General features: G+C 39.4%; 3 long non-coding RNA genes across 3 annotated transcripts; 2 read left to right on the forward strand and 1 right to left on the reverse strand.

Annotated features, from left to right (window-relative positions):
• Positions 1-507: 507 nt before the first annotated feature.
• LOC113745776 (uncharacterized) lies at positions 508-3,166 on the forward strand. Its single transcript, XR_003462391.1, has 3 exons — positions 508-2,046; positions 2,165-2,209; positions 3,118-3,166. It is a non-coding gene; the product is annotated as an uncharacterized LOC113745776 (long non-coding RNA).
• Positions 3,167-3,330: 164 nt separating this feature from the next.
• LOC109136765 (uncharacterized) lies at positions 3,331-7,836 on the forward strand. Its single transcript, XR_003462395.1, has 6 exons — positions 3,331-3,377; positions 4,804-4,908; positions 5,633-5,816; positions 6,382-6,442; positions 7,099-7,158; positions 7,789-7,836. It is a non-coding gene; the product is annotated as an uncharacterized LOC109136765 (long non-coding RNA).
• A 5,558-nt stretch (positions 7,837-13,394) lies between these two features.
• LOC109141167 (uncharacterized) lies at positions 13,395-14,273 on the reverse strand. The gene is made up of 2 exons (XR_003462392.1): positions 13,895-14,273; positions 13,395-13,518 (listed from the first exon to the last, which is right to left on the reverse strand). It is a non-coding gene; the product is annotated as an uncharacterized LOC109141167 (long non-coding RNA).
• Positions 14,274-15,945: the final 1,672 nt, after the last annotated feature.

Here is a 15,945-nt window from a genome sequence, read left to right on the forward strand (position 1 = left end):
TGCCACAAATCACATCATCCACGATGGAAAAAGGCTGTGAGTCTTTCACCACCATGTTCACTAGAGCCTCATCTAGCTCTCGCTTCCGGTCCACTAAGACAAATAAATAAAAGAAATAAGAAATAAAAAGAAAATGAATAAAAGAAAATAAGAAGTATGAGAAATGGCATTTTAATGAAGCAGTCCTATGAGTCAGAATTCAGTCATATCATATTGTGTTATAGCCACCTTGATTTGTGTCCCCTGGTTCACAGCAGCTCCATGCTTGGCAGTGAAGTGCCTAACATGGAGGAAGTATTCCCATGATACTTCAGCTCAGCTGAACACACAAGCACGGACCTGTAGAGAAAGCCATTTGTAAATAAAAATGCAATTTGAGTTGATAAAGCTATAGCCTAATGGCTACACTCAGTATACATCATTTTACTATAATGCTACTTAATAAAGATAGATCAGAGCTATATTTCTGTACTGAAGATATTGTTGTATATATGTAACTTTCTTTTCCTACGGTACTTATTAGATTATTAAACAGCCAGCGCACTTACCTTATCAGGAGCGATCAGATTGAAGTGTTCCCACATGTCCGAACGACCTCTCTTCCTGGCTGGCTCCATAATTATCCAAAACGCAAACGCAATACAATAGCAGCAACAACAACAACACTCCTACTACAACAACCCACAAATAGTGCATTGTTTAGAGCGGTTATAAAGTGTTGAAGGCGCTCAAATTCAAAACTGTCTCAACCTGTCACCTGTGAGAATCGAGACGAGGCGGTGCCATTCATTCACCTGATTGGACCGCGAACCAGTCAGGTGATTCATTCCGGCAACGAAGCAGTTTCTGCTTCGGACGTCACATGTCACGTGTTTTTTTTCGCACCAAAGCAAGCTTCGAAGCAGTGCTTCTATGGAATTGTAGTCCAGGGTTTGAAGCACGTATCGAAGCTTCAGTGTCGCGCTGCCATCACTAGTTAACTGTTCAGTTACTCCTTTTTTGTTGTATATACTTTTTTCTATTTTTGTGAAGCTGGAAGCACTTGTGAATAAATTTATGCCGCTCTGGTCAGCTTCTCAACAAGCTGATTCCTGCTTTCATCTCCAGTAGACTCACTATGCTACTGGTCTTCAGATCACTAAATGGTTTAAGTCCAGAGTACATGAATGACATGTTGGTAGAGTATAAACCCAGTAGGCCTCTGAGGTCAGTTCAGATAGTGGCGCACAGAGTTCAAACTGGACAGGGTGAAGCAGCATTTAGCTGTTATGCTGCACACAATAAACTGCCAGCAGAGCTGAAATCAGCCCCACCTGTAACCATTTTTAAATCCAGGTTAAAAATGTTTCCTTTCTCATGTGCTTATAATTGAGCTCTTTTAAAGCGCTCTTTTAAAGTTTTAGTCTTTCATTTGCACTTTATGTCCTTTTACTGATTGTAATACAAATCAATATTATATATATTTAGTCTGTTTTATTTTAAATTCTCTCTTTTGGTTTTCTCAGAGGTAGATATAAAGAATAAAAGTAAGAAGTAATATAAATATAAACACTACATACAAGAACAAGCATGAAATACAACAACACAGATCTGCTACAATGTTCACACTGATCAGCTGATTGAAGGTCCACACCTATGTAATTAGTCTGGTTTTAAATTAATTTCCGGTAACATAGTGGCAGAAACGTGGAAGTTCCTATAATCCTCTTCAGATTAAAAGCATCACATTCATTCACGAATGGAATATTTTTATTGTGAAGGAGGATAAACAGGAAATGGCGTCATTACGTCTAACAATTGACTGTTGATGGTAGCGGTGGGGACCGCTAAAGTCAGGACAGGTGTGTGTTCGCGCTGAATCAGCGGTATGTACACCTTTCCTGACACCAGCGGTCCCCACCGCTACCGTCCCCCCTCATTCCCGCCACCTGGTGATGACGTTGAATGACCCGCCCCCTCACCGTCAGTCGGAGCATCTCGAACAGACAGGTAGACGGAGAGGAGAGACATTAGCGACTCGACAGCGGAAAAAGAGATGAAAACTACGTAAGTACTAAAAACTAATATTAGGTTGATAATTCGTTTTTAGGCTTTTTGTGTGTCCTGTCTTAATTAGTAACTTTGCATGTTATTGTTTGCTATGTTATTGTTTGCTGACGGGAAGCACGGACATGTGAACCGTCGGAGAGTGCGGTGCTTCGGAGAAATGGTAAGTTTGAGTTATTTAAGGTATTATCTTGCTTCGGAGAAATGGTAAGTTTGAGTTATTTAAGGTATTATCTCACAATATAATGCTCTGCTGTTTGTTTGTAAACTGTTTCTAAATGTTTGGGAGCTTCTTAGCAGCCGTGCTAATGTTAGCTTCACCGGCTAACTGATGTTAGCTCACACTTCACTAGCACGGAGGCTAACGTACGCAGCTAACGTTACTCACAGTGAAGTAACGCAGTCTGAAGATACAGTTACACAGTTATCATTAAGTTACTCACAGTGAAGTAACGCAGTCTGAAGATACAGTTACACAGTTATCATTAACGTTACTCACAGTGAAGTAACGCAGTCTGAAGATACAGTTACACAGTTATCATTAACGTTACTCACAGTGAAGTAACGCAGTCTGAAGATACAGTTACACAGTTATCATTAACGTTACTCACAGTGAAGTAACGCAGTCTGAAGATACAGTTACACAGTTATCATTAACGTTACTCACAGTGAAGTAACGCAGTCTGAAGATACAGTTACACAGTTATCATTTACACACATCACTATGTGTTTAATATTTTTCTACACAGAATGTTTGATTTTTTTTATGTAAGCAGATATTGTAATTGAAATACCGCTTAATGTTATTGTATGGAGAAGTTGTTCACACATAAAACATAGAGAAGTTATGGTTTTTATTGTGGATAATCTGATTATGAGGATAGTCTAACAAATTCTACAGTGCAGCCTTTGGGCCTGGAACATGGCGTTTAGTTTCAGTAAAAATATCTATATCTACATAATGTCTGCATTCATGTCGCAGTGTTAGATCAATATATTGCCAAATTGTATCGCTGTAATTTGAAAGGATGTGATCTGCTCGAGCTTGAAGTTTTGTCACTCTGCTTACAGGAGGACGGCCCGACATGCACATCAGCTGGTGGCAGCTCGAAAGGCGCAGGTAAGAAAACCTTTAGTTTTTACCAAAGTGGGCATTGTTTCTGGGTTTAGGCCTAGAACTATTTTAGGAGGAAACCAAACCTAAATGAACAAATGTTGCCTAAACTTCGCATTGTTAGGTCATCTTGAACCAAATTAACATTTACATTTTATGCCATTTATTTGCAGTTGCTGGTGGGACACAGAGCTTTGGCTCTGAACAGAAAACAAAGGTAGGATACATCATGTTCTTTGGGTTCTTTAAGTCGACAGTTAAATCAGTCTTGTATTGCACGACCAGAAATCAAAACAAAGACAGTATACAGCATGTTATACCATGACATCCCAGTTCTTAGTTTACTAAAGTTGCTCAGCGGATAACATGGCAACAGTGGCTCACCTGGTAGAGCGTGCACCTATCGAATAATGCTACGTCCTCATCACAAATTATCTTTAAACAATTCAGAGATTAATAGCACAATGTTGAACATAAAAAAAAAATTAATAATTGTGATTTGCAGGCTCACAGTAGACACTTGCATCGCCTCCAGAAATTGAAAGCACACCATGATAGTTGTGAGAAGCGGTACGAGAAGGCAAACACAAAGAGGTTAAATGACGAGAGGGAGAGGACCTTGTTCTTTCTTGTCAAGCTGAATACAATGGTTAGTTGTACCACATTGTTTTATAATGTACATCAGACTAATAGAAGAGAGAGTTTGCCTGTCATTACTTTTACTGCTCCACTTGTTCTGGGTGAGAAAATCGAATATGTCGGGGTGTACAGTGGTCCCTCGTTTATCGCGGGGGATACGTTCTAAAAATAACCCGCAATGAACGAAATCCGCGAAGTAAGTTTTACAATTATTATACATGTTTTAAGGCCGTAAAACCCCATAACCACACACTTTTATACACCTTTTTACACGCATTTTGTACAGTACTCCCTTAGTTGATCAGGACGCAGAACACGTGCGGTTCTCCCTTAGCCAAATTAGGACGCAGAACACGATGCGTGTTCATACTGTACAGTACGCTGTAAAAAAACAAAACATGCAAAATTACACAAAAAAACCTGCGAAACAGCGAGTCCGCGAAAAGTGAACCGCGTTATAGCGAGGGACGACTGTACAATGCAGCGGCAGGAGAGAGCAGTTCATGTTTGGTTAGCATTGTGCATTAGGCAGGCTAGTCTATCCATCCTGAAGATTCTGCTGAGAGATTTATTATGAACAGTGTTTTCTGTCCGTCTTAGGAAAACAAAATGACGTTGTGATTTTTGATCAGGACTTTACCTGTCTAGTAGGTGATTACCTAATAAATGGCTGATTAGTCAAACATTTATTCCCAGCCCTTGTTTCCTTGTAAAACCAGTAATTCATAGCAAAAACCAGATCATTCCCTTGTTGACAGTTAAAGTTCATATATTTGGCTGACCACATCGTAAGTGTAAAGCAGCACATGTGAAATGGAAATGCACATGTGAAATGGAGTAAGATTGTGATATTGTTAGAGAAACTGCTTTAGGCCAACACAACAAATCACTCCAGCACAAGTCTCTGCAGATCTGTATTGTAGCAAAACAATTGCTGTTTTCATTTAGATTGGACTTGAGATGTTTTCTCCGGTAAACCTGATTTTCTGATCTTTCTTTTTCAGAAAGAGCTAAGCCCTCTCAGTGACAGTGACAGTGACGGTACTATTATCCTTGACCTCTCTCATGCCAGCGTACCTGTGCTCACAAGAACAGAAGACAGTGTAATTGTACGTTTATTTAAAAACTGCATTTTCTCATATTTTAGTTTTACCTTTACAGTATTTAATTAAAAAATGCACAGGTTGTAGTTTTATTCCATATGACACATGACATTAGCAAGTGAAGTGTAAGTAAAGAAAATAAGGATAACAAAATATTGATTTAAAGTGGCTAATAGTGAACGGATTTGAACTGCCGTTTGCTACTTTGTTATCCATAATCTGATCAGCCCAGTTCTTTATTAGCACTTTAAATAATTAGTTTTTTGTTGTTTTTTAAAGAATTAATTCGTAACAGCGTTAGAATTCATTATTGTACTGCAAATATATAAATATTCAATATCAATCAACTCAATATCTTACTAGAAACAAATCTAAAATGTTGATTAAACAAATCAAATTCATCACATCAAAATACTGAGAGAAATTAAGGAAAAATTAAGAACTCAGTCAGTATGAGTCCTTCCTCTTGTCCTAGAACACCTTAGCAGCCACCTGACAAAACCCTAGAAACAATTAAGAACACCTGAGAAACCAACTTGCAGAAGTCTGGGCACAGTTAGGTTCATGAAAGTTAATTAATGTACTGTTGTGGTTGCCAAAGTATGCACATTGTATATATTTTACTATTTATCCAGTTTAATGTTGTATTTGAGCCAAGATTTCACAGTTTCTTAAGTGTAGCCTTTTTTCTTTCTTCTAACAATAAGCTTTTTTATTTTTTTATCTGAAGAGAGAAATGCTTGAATGTGTGGAAGACTCTCTATCAAGCTCTGATGTCACTGAGGATGGGTATTTTCCTGCTGGAGAGACAGAAATTGACAGTTCAGCAGAAGAAGAGAGAAAAGTACAGCAAACACATGTCCAACCACGCAAGATGGCACCTTCTTGTTCCCTGGCTGCACACACTACAAAGGGTAAGCTGTTTTCTGTAGTAGATAATGAATGGGTCAGCCTCCTGGTGTCATTCTTTAGTCTCCACCTTTATTTAAGTTAAGTTTTAAGTGTTATATTTACTCATTAATTGAATCAGCTCCCTTTCCCTTCACTTCTTTTTTCCCTCTTTCCCATCAGCAGTACATTTAATAACTCGCCAGAAAAACACAGAACTCGTCCACTGGATTTTTTAACTCGTGATTTTGTTTACAGCAGCAGGTGCCCTGCATGTGGAGGAGGCTTGTTAATGTAGCCTATGGAAAAGATACCAATGTGGTAGCTAACAAGTGACATCTACACTGGTGTGTTCACTGTCGCTTAACCTGGTCCGTGCTTGTAACAACAACTCTGTGTTTCTCTGCAAATGCTAAAACAGGTCGGCAACTATACCTGGACGCCGTTTTGAACCTTAGTTAGTTTCAGTGAAGCATTGATCATGGTTGTAGGTTTAACTATAGGTGGCTTTTATTCAAACAGTGAAGGTACAGTACGTTACCAGTTACAGTTACTATCTTGTATTAATATACTTATTTCTTATTTTAACAGCATCCTCGAGCTCTAAGAAAAGACGGCGGTCTGTTGAGTCAGAGAGTGATGTCCCTCAAAGGTATTTAACACACTCCATGTTGTTCTTATCACAAGTAATGAAATGTTTTCTTCAGCCCATTCTCCAGCAGAGTAGGTGGTGGTAATGCTCCTTAAACTCTTGTTGCTGTCCGCTATTAAATAAAAGAAGTAGAATCAGGCTGTGTGGTACCTGCTGGAGTCTGGAAAAGACTCCACCCACACCTGCTTTGTTGGAGGCAGATGAGAAGCAGCACCTGATGCTAGCGTTAGCAGCCAGCCTCACCAAGCTACACTCGACCTCGAGCAAGGCGTTCAGATTGGACTGCAGGTCAGAGGCAGTGTTAAAGGACAGCAGAGATTTGACAGAGAGCATCAGAGAGAGATAACTTAATGAGTCACAGAGACTGTTACTGTGCTGTCAAGCTGATGTCAGAGGTTTGTCCTGATGCTCATATTGAATATGAAACTTTTAATTTTTTTCTATAATCATATTTCATGTTAATTATTTTCCATTCATTTATTCAGCTACTAAATCTAGTTTGATTTGAAACATGTTTGAATATGTTTGGAGGCTTTTCACAGAAAAAAGCGATTCATTTAGATTAATTAATCAGAGCCTATAATATATTAGATTTTTTTTAATCGCTTGACAGCCCTAATAAAAATAGTACTCACCATCATTCAATATTTCAACAGGATCCTCAAAACATAAGACAAGACTGAAACCTGTTGAGACTGGTGGTGACTCTAAATGAGGTATTTCAAACACTGTGCATAACTATAACTATTAGGTTTACTTAGTTACATTAATCTTTAGAAAAATCTGGTTACTGACAAACTGCAGGCAACAGTGCGTGAGAGATAGCACCTCTCTTCACAGCAGGAGATAACCTGGTGACTTGTTGTAAATGTATTCATTGGTTAGTCTTGTTAGTCTGTTATTCAGACAGTGCAGACAGCACAGCACTTAATAAATTGATCTGTAATCCTGGAGATTCCCAGTTTATTCTATAATATAAAATACATAAAAAGTTGGTATTGCACCATTCTGTACAAAAAATGACATAAAAAGGTTACAATTTTTTATTATTTAATAGTTTATTATTTTTATATATTTTTTCTAAGGCTTTGTCTTGATATCAAAATATCAAATCATCAAATGAAATTTAATGTATATCACGCCAAGTTACAATGAAGTTACCTTCAGCCATTTTTCATATAGGGCAGGTTGACACCAAATTCTTTGGCATTACAAAAAAATCCCCCATGAGCTGCACTTGGTGACAATGTCAAGAGAAAACTTAACTGAATAACTGAACGGTTGTGAATTGCCAATTGAATCGTTAGTCTCCACTCCTGATTTTCTTTTTTGCTTTTCTTTCATAGGAACATCAAAGAAGAGAAGCTGGTCACCTGGTGAAATCCGGGCTGTGGGAAAAAACACTGAATGATTTCATTGAATCTGGTAAAGTGCCCGGCAAATCAGAATGCAATCCTGCATTAAGGCTTCACCAGAGGCGCTGAGAAACAGAAGCTGGACTGCTGTGAAATTTATGTTAAAAACAGGATCACTGCCATTCAGCGTCAAAGTGCCAAAAGATTTTATTGAAAGCAAAGAGCACTTGAATGTTTTTTTAATTGAATTTTGTTCAGATGTTGGCCAGATGTTAATAAAAGCCATTTAAGATTAACTTCAAAATGCCTGTCTTGTGTGAGAACATTTAAAGTTAAGTAGAGCTCTTTTCTCCACCTCTGTGAGGCTTATAGACATGATAGGGTGGGGGGGGGGTTGGCTCCAGTGGGACCAACGGCTGGTCCCACTGGAGCCAAAATTCAGGTTTAAAATTTATGTGAGAGTATTTGATGCTTTAAGTCATTTTCATGCTCACGTGAATTTTTTAAAAAATTTAGCAGTTAAAACCAAGTCTCTAGACCACTCAGAAGGGTGGATCCTACAAGGACCCTTCCAGTCAGTGGACCTCACGGGGAAATAAAAACAGGTGTGTGTGTGTGTGTGTGTTAAGCCAAAATTGGGGACTTTTTTGGAATACACACCAGTTGAATGGGGACGGCTTTTCATTGAGGACAAAAATTACGTCCCCATTTAGATTTCATTATAGTCATTACCTACGTGCTAATCACCACTGTCCCCTAAAATGACTTATTTCAAATTTTGTGTGAGAGTGTTGTGACCAACCCCCCCCCCCCCCCTCCTCAATCTGTGTATAATCCTGAACACTGTCCCCTAGTGGAAGTGTATGGAACTACATGTCCCTGTATGTCACAGTAAAATTTACGCATTTTAATCGCACTTATTTTTGCACCGATTATACTGGAGCACCAACTAATGTTCATGACAAAAACAAACTTCAGTGACAATAGTCAAACATGAACGAAGAAGCTGATGAGACCACTTTGGTTGGCCCCGTGGATGGGACATGTTTTAAAAGACGGATGGGCTGGTCTGTAGTGTCGTGGGTTGTGCAGGCGCCTGTGTATAGAGGATACAGTCCCGCTGCAGTCAGCCCCAGTTTGAATCCCACATTCAACGGCCCTTTATTGTGTGTCATTCCCCCTCTCTGCTTTTTGTCTCTTCATCTGTCCTGTCCTTTAAAAGGCATTAAAAAAAAAAAAAAAGGACAAATGGAAGCGTCAATAAGAGCACGGTTGGTTAAGTACCACCTTGAAAAAAAGAAAACAATGTTTTGTTGCTTAAGCTTATGTATTCAGTCATTATTCAATGGTAAACTAAAATCCATGTGAAAAAAGTTCAGGTCAATTATTTATATGCGATTAAAAATGATTAATTTCAGTTAATTAATTAGAAGTCACTGTAGAGCATCAGTGCTTTTATACAACATATTCACAGACAATTCAGCGAGTTATAGATAACTTTCTACTTGTTAAATACATTATTATTCCTAATTTGCATTGTTTTGCCATGCTAGCTAAACTTGCTAAATGTGTAGCATGCTGCTCAGTACTGACGCAGGGCAGAGCTGTGTGAAGTTCAATGACAGTGAAAAATAAGACATTCATTTTAACTTATTTCTGAAGCTCTGCATTGTATTGCATACAGAGACATTTGCATATTTGTGATGAATTTTTACAATACATGACTTAAACATCCTTGAATAATTATACAATTATTGTACAATATGTTTGTGTTGATTTGTCCTGTACACGTGACACCATTGCACGTCTGTCCGTCCTGGGAGGGGATCCCTCCTCTGGGCTCTTCCTGAGGGTTTCTTCCACCTTTTTTCCCTGTTAAAGGTTTTTTGTGGGCAAGTTTTTCCTCACTCGAACCGAGGGTCTAAGGACAGAGGGTGTCACTCCCTGTACAGATTGTAAAGCCCTCTGAGGCAAATGTATTTTGTGACTTTGGGCTATACAAATAAAATTGATTTGATTTGAATGTGACTTGTCCTGGTCTTTATGAACCTTGACAAATATATACTCTGAGTCACGAACTAACTGTAAAACTATTTGACTTCACATACACAGAGTTTGATGTAGTCCATTAAAAAAAGATATAATTGAATTATATATTATATTATTTATATTATATTATATAATATAGATATCACTTGAAGTGGTATGCCAATAAAAATGATACATAAAACTCTATCTAAACAGATTAAACGATGGCTGATCCTTCTAAAAGAAAGCTGTGGATCAAACCACATCATGATTCTGAAAAGCACATCAGACTTAAGACTGACAAAGCAGGTCTTAGATCAGTGTTTGTAAACTCTTACAAAGGTCAGTCTTCATCTGCCTTGTATTCTTTTCATTCATTGTTAATTATGCTGAAATATGAGCTTCAGTGTGAAAGATGGACCACTGGTCTGGTTGAATCATAAACATAACATTAACATACTTCCATTTTCTCTTAAAAGGCGAGGCATTTTTGCTTTGGCAACAACTTTCAGCAACGGAGATTTTGTGTTGGAATACAGAGGGAAACTTTTTCCTCCAGACAGTCCTCCTGTCTTTGAGACCTACAGTAAGACTGAGGCAACATACCTCTTTGATTGGAAAGGGAGATCTTGATAGTAAGTAACATTAAATAGGCAATTTTTGCAGCTGTATTTTGTAATTATGCTCAATTGTAATTTAAGCTCAGAAAGTTCCAATTAATGTTTTGGGAAATTAGGGGTGTTTCTGCACATCCTTCTCTTTCCAATAATCCCCCTATGTTTCTACTGTTAAAGTCACAGTCACTGTGGCACAGTAACTCGATACTCTGTGTGTTTTATGATGCTGCATTGTCCAGATGATGTTAAGTGTTTTAATTGTACAGCTTTAATAAACACTACACAAAGTAGCCTATGTTTTGCCTAAGACTAGATAGTTTTGACTCTGTGTTTGCTCTCTGTGTCAAAGTGTTCACCGAACACTACCTGGAAAAACAAGAATACAGACACTCTGTGCTTCTGCTCAACCTGTACCTAAAGATGTGAACATGAAGGTATGGGCCCTCGTGAATGGCATGACTCAAGATGAAACTGCAGATGCAGTAAAAGAAGACAATTATATAATGAAGGTTGGAGAGAAGAACAGGCAACGTGAAACTGCCTCTCAACATGACAATGTTCGTCAAATTATGCGACAGTGACCCCTCTGAAAGGGATCGAGGATTATATTAATCCAGAACATTTTCACCATGTGATTCGAGCTGTTAAAGAAGTAGCTGGCTTTGATGAAAAGAGGAACAAGTTTAAGAAACCCACCCTAGCCACAAAGCTAGGGCAAAGCATCCAGAGAGTTGCAGACATCATGGAGGTTGAAGCTCTTTCATCCCAGAATAATGAAAAGAAGCAGGTTGTCCAAGAGTTTAGACGCATGTACAGTCTTACCTGGAATGGGATGATCTCTTCTGCTGCATACTATACACTTGAGAAGAAATGGAACAAACCCAAACTCATTCTGTTAGCAGGGGATGTGAAAAAATGCACATGTACGACTACAAGCAGAACAATTTACAGGCAGTTGTTGGATGAGAAAAACTCAAGGAATTGGAGCAATCTTGCTATAAAAAAAGTTATATTGGCACAGATAATCCTTTTCAACCGAAGGCGAGAAGACGAGGTCTCAAAGATGCATTTAGAAGCATTTATCACCAGGGACAACTCCCCATTTATTGAAGACATTGGTGGAGCGCTGACGGCATTGGAGAAAAGGCTCTGCCAGCATTTTGAACATGTGGAAATACAGTCGTCCCTCGCTATATCACGGTTCACTTTTCGCGGACTCGCTCTTTCAGGGATTTTTATCAGTGTAATTTTGCATGCTTTTTTTTTTTACAGCGTACTGTACAGTATGAGCGCGCATTGTGTTTTGCGTCCTAAATTGGCTAAGGGAGAACCGCACTGCGTCCTGATTAAGGAAGTACTGTACATATGCGTGTAAAAAGGTGTATAAAAGTGTGTGGTTAGGAGTTTTACGGCCTTAAAACATGTATAATAATTGTAAAACTTACTTCTGATTTCGTTTATTGCGGGCTATTTTTAGAACGTATCCCCCGCGATAAACGAGGGACCACTGTACGAGGGAAGCATGGCAGGAAGCTGCCTATCATCCTTACTCCAGCAATGGTGCAATCTCTGGAGCTACTTGTGGAAGAGAGAAGCTCATGTGGAGTAGGTGAAAACATTTCCTTATTTGCAAGACCAGGCTTTGAAACAAGGCTTAGGGGGTCTGACTGTGAGCTGGCTAAAAACTGTGGGGCCGAAAAACCTGAAACTCTGCCATCGACAAAACTAAGAAAACAAGTAGCCACTCTGTCAAGAGTACTGAATCTAAATGACACCGAATAAGATCTTTTGGCAGACTTTCTGGGACACGACATAACGGTACACAGGAAGTTCTACTGCCTCTTCCTGAAAGGTCTTGACCAAATCTCGATCAGTCGCAATGGTAACATATTACTTATTATAAAGGGCAATGTTGACTGTGCACCTGTATAATTTCAATTCACAGATATTTCATTTAATTCAATTTGCCCTTGTTTGCATGCAGACCAATCTGCAATTATGGAAGAAAGCTCAAGGCCCACTCACACTGGAGGCGTTACGGGCGCGTTACGGCTGCGCCACGGTCACCGTAGCAGATAGCCGCCAGTCTAGTCAATGAGAGCACTCACACAGGGCGCGTCTCAGCAGCGTCCCAGAAGCGTCTCCCCGCGCCACGGCGCGAGCATTCCGTAGGATTTCTATTTTTGACGCGAGCCGCTGCTAAACCTCATAAATTTCAACAGAGCACTGTGCACCAGACAGGAAATCCGACACAGAATCAATGTAATAAACTTCCGCCCCCTTTCAAAATAAAACACAATACGCAGTTCATGTAGCTTTTTACAACTTCACATCAACGTTACGTCATGACCGGTGGCACCACGTTATCAAAGATCGATCAAAGGGTCTCAATATGAATGATGAGACAAATTGTTGAAGTGGAACAACACACAATAATTTATGACACAACAGATGCTTTATATAATCTCCTCCACATCGGAGAAGCAAAGTTAGCTGTTTGTTGTTGTTGTTTTCTTTATATACAGTTTATCGCGGGGTCTCGCGTACGTCCAGGATTCTCGCGTGAATACAGCCGGCTCGCTCCGCTGCCGTAACGCGGCTGACACGCGTCCGGTGTGAGTTGACGCCGGGCAAAGGACGCATGTAACCCGCCTCAGCTCTTACTAGTAATGGTAAAGGCTAAGTGATACAGATATGTTTTCAACAGTATATCTATGTTCTTGCAGACCAGTAAATCAGAAGATTAGTTTCGCTATAGGAGAAAGGGGTATTAGCAATGTGCATTGGGTGACGAGTAAAGGATTCACACAACCAACAGTTAAGTATTGACGTGTTGCTTTGTATTGTTCATTGAAATAAAAAATAAAATAAAATAATTCAGTGTAACACACTTGATATACAACAATTCACGAACTAAATCCCCAAATCATTTACAATCACAGTTCAGTTTTTCCTTGGGTGGCTCGCCACAACCACTGAGTGTCCCTCTCCCTTATAGCACAGGAAAAACCTCAGTAGTAGATATCTTCATGCAGTCTTTGGAAACAGGAATCCATACCATGGAAAAGAACCCGGCCTATAAGGGCCAAAAAGAGGGTTACCGTAATATTCATATAACATATATATATCCATTTACACATAGATTTATGTATATAAACACACATTACTGAAAATATCGCTCCAAATATTACTTCTCAACGATCACATTAATCACTTTTACTGTAAATGAACTGAACATATTTTTTCAATACTAACATAAAACAAAATGGCTGAACTACCACTTGTCTGCTCATTGTTTTGTTTTCTTTTTACCGCCACTCACTCTCGGAAACACACGAGGCGAGGGCAATGCAATTAAGCACATTAACATAACTCTTTTTTTTTTTTTAAACAAAATGTACATAAAATTAACGCCTCATCACCTCATAGTAATACCAGCACAATTTACTCACCAGAGTCTCAATCACCACACACAATCTCACAACCTCCAGCACAACTCAGGTCACACGGCTCTCAATTCAGTCATCGGCCCAGGGCTCTCTCTCTCGTCCACCCTGCAGAACACACGGTTCCACAGCAACAACAACAACAAAAAAAAAGAAGTCTTGCTCTCCATTCCGATAAAAAATATTAAAAGCGTCCCAATATATTGCTCACTCTCTTGCTCAGAAACGACAAAGTGCGTAGCAGGAAAACGTTAGCATGTAGCTCGTAGCAAAAACCACTAGCATGTAGCTCGTAGCGAAAAGCGCTAGCATGTAGCTCGTGGCTGCCTTGACGTTGGTCCGACCATAGACATATATACATAGACGCCGCATTGAGCGCTGAATCGTACGTAAACGGCGCCGCCATATTGGTTCGGGCAGGTCTGCCCGTAAACTAATAAAAGGAAATGGACTGAACTTCATAAAGCGCCTTTCTATAAAGTGCTTCAAGTTATTGCCTCTTATACACCCATTCACACACACACTAATATATCTGGGAAACAAACAGGCACCAAAAACAACGTATGTAACTTTTAAAGTGATGATTATAAATGTTTACTCCTTATGTAAGCACCAAACCAACGTATGTATTTTTCTAATGCTGAGTGTTTACAGCCACTAATGTGTGTAACACTGTTACTGTGATGATAAATATTGAAATATTTATATTTAACATTTAATCTGTGTCTATAATAACCAGATCCTGAAATGTAGATGTGACATGAGGGTTTTCTGAATAAAGAGCAACTAACGTGTACATACATACCCACACACATATATATATATATATATAATATATTATATATATTATAATAGATTATATATCTATATATATATATATATATACATACACACAACCCATACATACATACATACATACATACACACATATATTATATATATTATACATACACACACTTCGCAGCAGTGCCTGCAGCCATCTGTGTAACAGTCTGTAAAAGTGAAAGACAATGAGTCAGGCCGCCCGCAGTCGTTTGCCGATATTAAACAATGAGGACTGATAAATACATTGCGAATGCGTGCCGAAATCCTCCCGAAAAAGCTCAATTTTTAACCGTGGCAGGCCTACAACAGGCATAAAGTTTCGCCATAATCTCATTCTGCATTTGTCTGTCTGTCCGCAGTCCGCTGTGTGAGTAACGAGCCCAAAGCTGACAATGTGTCGCGGATCATAAAATACGTTCAATACTAAACTAAATATTCACCCTGCATTGGTCTATGAATGTGGGCGATGCTTATTGTATCTAAACAATATATGAAGAGCTTCTCTTTCAGTTCATGAAATCCCTGTAGCCGCAGCAGCTCCTCCAGTCCCGGAGAAGTGTCGCGTCAGAGCGCAGTGCCATTACGCACGGCCATTCACTGTGTTTTACCTTCATTAAATCTCCTGAAAACTATATCAAGCTAACCATACAGTGTCTTGGACCCTTTCTTGTGTATGGGTGGAGATTGTACACTGGGTCAGGGTCGGACTAGGAACAAAATCCGACCCTGGCATGTTTTCTCTGGACCGGCCCACCATTGGAGACGTTTGGTGTTTAGCTCGGTAGCTTAAGCAACCGCTCCATATGCGAAGGCTCGCTGTGGAGCTGCAGGTTCGACTCCCGACCTGTGCGGCCCTTTATTCGCATCTTAACTCGGATTTTCTCTGCTCCTCCTTTCCTCTTTTTAGAACCTCTGTTGTCCGTAATTTATTGTAATTAATATTCGTGCAACATACAGTATGAAGTTTATCTATAGACTGTATATGAGTCTATCCCTGCTTCGGTTTCGGTTTCACGTAAACCTAGCGGCTGCATGGACGCATCCATTTGATGGGGCAGGGGAGGGGGGGTGTAAATCGTAACTTCTGTACCTGTCATGAAGAGAATATTAACCGATATTAGCCAGTGCAACCCAAAGCCTATTCCAAATGGATGCAAATGGGCCGCAAGTCCATTTTGGGCTGCTGGGCAAATGTTGCAAAGGCTACAAAATAACAAATACATACATACAAA

This window comes from Larimichthys crocea, chromosome V (assembly GCF_000972845.2).
Source record: "Larimichthys crocea isolate SSNF chromosome V, L_crocea_2.0, whole genome shotgun sequence".
Lineage (NCBI taxonomy): Eukaryota > Metazoa > Chordata > Actinopteri > Sciaenidae > Larimichthys > Larimichthys crocea.